The sequence below is a fragment of the Tupaia chinensis genome, unplaced genomic scaffold, assembly GCF_000334495.1.
Source record: "Tupaia chinensis unplaced genomic scaffold, TupChi_1.0 Scaffold000066_1, whole genome shotgun sequence".
NCBI classification, from domain to species: Eukaryota; Metazoa; Chordata; class Mammalia; order Scandentia; family Tupaiidae; genus Tupaia; species Tupaia belangeri.
In genome coordinates this window covers 11789787-11796985 of record NW_006159525.1, presented here as the reverse complement: position 1 = coordinate 11796985, position 7199 = coordinate 11789787, and the positions used below count along the sequence as shown (strand labels likewise).

The window sequence follows — 7199 nt, the reverse complement described above, 5'->3', positions numbered from 1 at the left end:
TCCGATGCACAAAAGGGCAACTGCTGCTATATGAGAGTTAGTGAGGGGCTTAGGGCCATGAGTTCCTAGGGGACTTAGGTACGGGGCCAACTCCAAACCCAGAGGAAATACAAGTCACACAAAACCGAACTAAACAGCAGTCATAATAGAAACCCCATTCCTTACAGGGCCTTCCTCCTCTTCCGTTGTCTGAATCTCAGAATACATCCGACACAGTTCTGTGTAAGGGTGGCAGACAGCATACACAAGTGTCAGCTTCATTTCTAATGTGGTTAACTATTCCAGTGAAGACGCACAAGGATGATGTCTTTTTCCTTTTCTTTGAAGAATTATTTTATTTAACTTTATTTATTTTAATTTAACCAGAAAAGGACAGAAAGAGAGAGAGAGAAAGTGAGAAGACAAGCCACCAAGTCCAGGACTCAAACTGCCATCTGCCATGTGGAAGTTCAGCACCCTTAACCACCATGCCACCTGCTGGCCCAGGATAATAGTTTTTTAATATATCTGAAAATCGAGAAATCTTCTCTTGAACACTTCAAGACTGTCTCACTGGTGTCAGAAATGTCTGCTCTTTAAATGTAGAATCTGTTTTGTCACATTGTACCTTCTTTACACTTTGCAAGTATGGAGTAGTAGATACATTATGTTTAATTAAGCAACCTGCCCTAATTTCTAAATTTTTTTTTCAAAATTTATTCATTAAAAATATGTTCTTACATTTAATCACAGTGTATCATTACATGTCAAATGGATTTTTCCATCATAAATACACTGTACATTGGTTTAGTTGAAGCTTTGTATTGGAGATTTTAACATCACAGGTTTTGTTTTATTATCTTGCTCCTCTTTGCAATCCTGAAATAGCACATTTTGATCAGGTTTATTCTCCATTTCTAGTTTTCCTGGCTGTGGATTTACCCTCTTATATTCAGTGTTTACTTCTTGGATTTGTTCTTTGGTTACACAATCTTTCTCTGTATTTTTTTTCCCAAACTAACTTTTTCTTTTTCTTGACTATTTTTTTTTTTTTTGGAGAGGTTTTTGCTATAAGGCGTATGCGCTTGCCCGACAGAGAGGGACAGAGAGACAGAAAGCGAGAAATCACCCCCCAGGGGGATGGCCACACTGCAATCCCTCCTCCTCCGTTCTCCTCTCGGGATCTTGAGCATGCACGCACACGTGCCCGGCGTGAGTTTTAAGCCACCAGGTCCAGGACGTGAACCGTGGTCGACCACGTGGGAGTCCAGTGATATAACCATTACGCTAACTGCTGGTCCTTCTTGACTCTTCATTGTGAGAATATCTATAATGGCATGCCACATCTCTTCAGTATGCTGAGCCCCTGCAGAACTTCCTTCTCATAGATTGTGATAATATTTTCAAAAGGACTTGTGATTGATTCACTACATGCAAGACATATCCAATGTTTAACAAGCTTTTGTTGGCATCTGGGATATTTTTAATCAAGTCATTCGGTGTGACCAATATTTCTTCTTTTGGGAATTCATTATTAACCAGGTTCAGGCATTCAGGAAATGCCTTGCTCACGTTTTCAGTACATAATCTTCATTCATCTTCTTCTGCCATGACAGTCCCAGCTGCTTTTCGAGTTCGCCCCTCAGGCTCAGTCTGGAAACCTACTGAATAAGGTGGCCTTCCCTGCATTCTTCCTCTGCAGGCTTTCCATCACTCAGATGGGCTTTTCTCTCTTTTGTAGTTTCTTTGGGCTGGGCTGATCTACTCTGAATAGTTGTTTTGCTGTAGTATGTCTATGTTGCTCATTGAATTTTGACTTTTCTGGTATTAGGTTGTCGGGAAAGTCATGATGTATTTTTCTATGTTCTATGCAAAAATGCTTCGTGACCTTCCTGATTGACCCCACAGTCTGGCATTAGAAGATGACTCAGGCTTGGCTACCATTTCAGATGTGATGTTTCTTGATAGTGACTTAATTCCTTTTATGTCCTCAGAAGAACTGGTTTTAACACTAGATAAAAGCATTTTTGATTGTCACAATTCTTTTTTATGAGGCCTTTCTGGATTGTAATGTTGGCAGAGATTCTACTGACGCCTTGTTTCACTATGTCCAGGGTATTACTGGGGTGACTTCTAACTTGAGGTCGCACAAGTTGTGTATTCTGGGAGGTAGTACTCACAGATTTAGTGGTAGTGGTCACATTTGAGGATCGATCACCTTCCACTGTTACTGTGCTGATGGTTACAGGCTGAGGCTTTGCGTCATGACAGTTGTCAAAAATGTCCTTCTTACAGGACTCTCATCTTTGACTTGCAGAGGTTTTCTAAGTGAATTAAATTGTACAATTTAGTCATGATAAAATCTAAGGATAGGTTTCTTGAGTCTGTTAGTGTCTTGCTTTGGTTTTTCTGTAGTCATCTGTTTCTCTTTATTACTAATCTTAAGGTGAAATGCCTGGCTTAATGTCACATGTTGATTTGGGGGATCATCTTTAATCAGTAACAACTGCAGAGTTTGATTAGCATCCACAGAATTGAATTATGTGTATCAATTGGTGTAGTTAAATCAGTTAATTTATTAAAAGATTTTTTTAATGTAGTTTTTTTACATTGTCGTGTTGTTTTTACTCCCTGTAGTGACTAACATTTTCTTTATCAGCCATTTTTGTTTTAAGTTTATGAACTTTATTCCCTTCTTCAACCTGAATTTCAGGTACATCAATCTCTGGCCTCTTATCCTGGATAATGTCTGATTTTCCTGATTGTGTGCAAAAACTGTTTTTCTTCTTAACAGATATTCCTCGAGTTCTTGTCTTCTTTGCTTAGAATTTGGTTGGGTAAGATTTTTTTTTTTTCTGTTTTCCTATGTGTGGAACAAAAGATTAACAGTATTACTTCAGAAGACTTACCAACCTGAGGTTTCCATAATGTCAAGCTGGAAACAGCCAGAACTTACTTCTTAAAATAATGGCTGGAAGATTGGTAAATATATAGCTGATGATATTTTTTAAGGTTTATTTATTTTTAATATTTTTGTACATATTCAATCACTGTATATTATTATAGTATGCAAAATGAATTTTCTCAGCATGAACACACAGTATACTAGACCAGTTAGAGATACTATCATACACATTATTATCAATAATTTTCCATTTTTGTATCCCTTAAATATTTTGCTTCTTTCTTTTTTCCCCTTGAATCCATTGCTCTCACCCTCCCCCATTCCCCACCCTCCTCTCACACTATCTCTAGTATCCACAATTGTTCTCCATGATTCTTTTTAAGAGAAATTTTTGCCATAGGGTGTGTGTGCTTGCCAGAGAGACAGAGACAGAAAGCGAGAAATCACTCCCAGAGGACATGCCCATGCTGTAATCCCCTCTCCATTCTGTTCTGAGGATTTGGGGCACATATGCACATGCATTCAGCACGAGTATCTAGCTGCCAGGACTGGGACTCGAACAACAATCAATTACATGGGAGTCCAGCAACAAAATCATTACTCCATCTGCAGGTCTCTCTCCATGCTTTTATATCACCCAGTCTTTCAGTTTCTGCCATAGAGTGCAGCTGTTAGATATTGAGTGAGGACACGATGCCCCTTTCATAGTCTGACTTGCTTTGCTTAGCAGTAAATCTTCCATATTCATCCACTTTCTATCAAATGCAAGAGTCTCATTGCTTTTTATGGATGAGTAGTAGTCCATAGCGTATACGTGCAATTAGCAATTGTGAATAGCACCACAGTTTATATGGATGTGGAAATACTTTTCTGACTGAGCGTATTCCTGTATTTTGGGTAGATACCCAAGAATGAAATCGTTGGATCATATGATATTCTATTTGTAAACCTTTGAGGAACCTCCATATTGTTTTCCACAGTAATTGTACTAATTTACATTAGTACACCAACAGTGTAGGAGAGTTCCCTTTTCACCATAGCCCTGTCAACACTTTTGAAGTTTTTAATCTTAGCCATTCTGACTGGGGTTAGGTGGTATCTTATTGTGGTTTTGATTTGCATCACCCTTATGATAAGGGATACTGAACATTTTTTCATACACTCTCTGGCTATTTGTATATCTTCCTTAGAGAGTTGTTTGTTTAGCTCATTTGCTCAATTTTCAATTGGGTCAATTATTTATTTATATATTTATTTTAGTAAACTGCTTGGGTCTCTTGTATATTCTGGTTATCAGTCCCTTATCTGAGGCATAGTTTGCAAATCTATTCCCCCTTTTCAAGGGTTGTCAAGTCACTTTAATTATTGTTTCTTTTGCTGTTCAGAAGCTTTGTAAATTGATGTAGTCTCACTTGTCTATTTTGGGGATTATTACCTGTGCTGTGGGAGTCTTCTTCAAGAAGTCTTTGCCTATTCCAACATCTCCAAGAGTTGTCCTTGTGTTATCCACCAGTAGTTTTATAGTTTGTGATCTTAGGTTTAGATCTTTGATCCATTTTGAGTTGATTTTTCTTGACGATGAGAGATAGGGGTCTCTATTTTCATTTTTCTGCAAGTGGGTGCCTAGTTTTTCCAGCAGCCTTTGCTAAAGAGATTACCTTTTACCCTCTAGATTGACTGATGACCTTTGTCAAAAATCAGCTGACTATATGTTTTGAAGTTTATTTCTCGGATTTCTATTCTATTCAATATATCCACAGACCTGTTTTTATGCCAATACCATGTTGTTTTGATTATCACAGCTTTGTCATATATTTTGGTGTCAGGAAATGAGATGCTGCCTACGCCAATCTTCTTGAACAGGATTGCTTTAGCAATATGGGGACTTTTATGATTTCAGCTAAATTCCTATTTTTTTCTATATGATTTCAGCTAAATTCCTATTTTTTTTTCTAAATCTGTGAAGACTATCTCTGGTAATTTGATTGGAATTTCATTAAATTACAGCTGATGAAGATTTTTAATCTTGCAATTTTGATCTTATAAAAATCAAAGTGATTTTAATTGACCGCACTTTAGATATGAAACTAATTATGTAAAATTTATTTAGCAAGTGAATGCATTATGGATAGGACTATGAAACCACTTTTTATGGTGAACTCTAGATATTTGCCAGAAATTTCTATCTTTTCTATTTTGTTTTGTTCGGTTTTTTTTGTTTGTTTTTTTCAGTTGTTGCTGTAGAGCACGTTTGCTCACTGGAGAGAGACAGACAGAGAAAGAGAGAAGGAAAGTGAGAACACATTCCTTAAGAGGGGTGGTCAAGCCACAACTTTTTGCTCCTTTCAGGATTTTGGACACACACGTACACATGTACCTGGTATGTTTTTCAAGCCACCGGGTCTGGGACTCAAACTGCGCAGTTCGTTGTGTGCGATCCAGCTGCCTTAATCACCACATCACCAACTGGTCCTGCAATTTCTGGTTTATAAGACTACGTTTGAAGCAAAGAGGAAACTCATTTTTTAAAAATGGTTATCTGAAACTTCTTGCTATTGTTTCTTTTATTTAAACTACTAGTACAGAGCAAGCCATAATTACATCTAGATTGCAGGTGAGAATTGTAAATGAAGTCACCAGATATTCAGAATTTAATCAGTTGTTAACAATGTGTAAATCCCACGGTGAGTCAATGGTACAGTAGTAAAACATGACACACACACACTGTGAGGCTGACCAATATTGAAAGATTTGAAGTTCACATCCAGATTCCTCCCTGAGTACACAGGACATGCAAGTGCCCATGATCCTGAGTGATAGAGGTTTGGGGTATATCATGGCCTCAAGACTGTGTTGGGGGTCTGCCTATAACCATGTCTGTCACTTCTTTATTCATGGAAGAAATAAACTGAAAATAACCTCAAAAATGTGTAAGTTTGACTCTATCAGACATTTGATTTATTCCATTCCCTTTCTCTTTCTGTTTGTTTCTTTCTCTGATCCCACCATTTCTCTTTTGTTAGCTATTGAATTACTTTTACATACACACATACATGCAATATTATCATTTATAATGTTTTTATCAATAATAATCCTCCACTTTAAGTAGTTTATTCTTTCTTATTCTCCCTTTTAACTCTCTAACCTTTCCTTCCACCATTCAGCCCTCCTATTTTCTTTTTATATTTACTTATAGTTCTGATCCAGGACACTATAAAATCCTACTTATAAATCTTGGCTTATTTTGCTCCCCCCAGTTAAACTCTTAAATAATCTTGATGGGATGTCCATGGTTCTTCCTACCCGATTCTTGACAATTCAATCATCACTCATTTTCCTTTTACCTTCCTGCTTCCAAGCTGTCATCTGACTTTGAATGGCCACTCTCCACAGTACTGTAAAGAAGTAATACATCCTACCTAAAGTCTTGTTCTAAGCCCTTAGACAAAGAATTTGTTTAATAATTTCTCCAGAGTTGACTGATAAAGTTAGACTGCAGATTAATAATAATAAGTATGGACACCAGTAGAGAAAAATACTGTTACTCTCATAAAACTTCTGTCGTTTAGAGGCCCTTTCTCTTACTAAGACGTATTCTCTTAGTAACTGATGTATTCCACTCCAGCTTCTGAAGCAATTTCTCAATACAGTTTTAATTTGTCTCTTGTTGCTCTATATTTGTCAAGATCTTTCAACTGACAGTGAAAAATCCAAACTTAAAGGTAAATTGCCTCAAATAACCAAAAATCCAGGAGTAGATTGTCGTTTTTTAAAATTATAATTTCTGATTTACATGTAATGGTTGTACATCTTTGTGGGGTATGCTATAGTTTTACAAAGCATGCATATAGTATATAATAATCAAATCAAGCATACACACAAATTTATCTTCTTTAGCAATGAACATTACTTTATGTTGTGCACATCCATATTTGACTAGAAAGCTTTGTTTTCTGCATATATGTTTTCTGAGGTACATGTTAGCTCTGCAATGCTTTTCTTATTCTATAGTGTTCACTGTCCCATAATTTATTCCCTTTGATTCCATGCTTTCCTATGTCTATTAAACATTTTTTTCTGACCTCTTCCTCTGCCTCCCATGGAGCCTCCAGTATGTGCCATTGCATTCTGTACTTCTATGGCATTAAAATCCAGGGAATTCAGAGGATACTGAACAGAGTTAATATAGAAAAGATTCTTTCCAAGGCACATTATAGGCAAATTGTCAAAAGTCAAAGGCAAAGACAAAATACTAAAAATGTCCAGAGATAAATGTTCACTTATTTATAAAGTTATCCCATCAAACTGACATTGC

At 36.8% G+C, this 7199-nt stretch overlaps 1 pseudogene; it reads right to left on the bottom strand.

Annotated features, from left to right (window-relative positions):
- Nucleotides 1–165: 165 nt before the first annotated feature.
- The window catches only part of LOC102479088 (cytoskeleton-associated protein 2-like), a 50821-nt pseudogene continuing 43787 nt past the window's right edge, over nucleotides 166–7199 (bottom strand).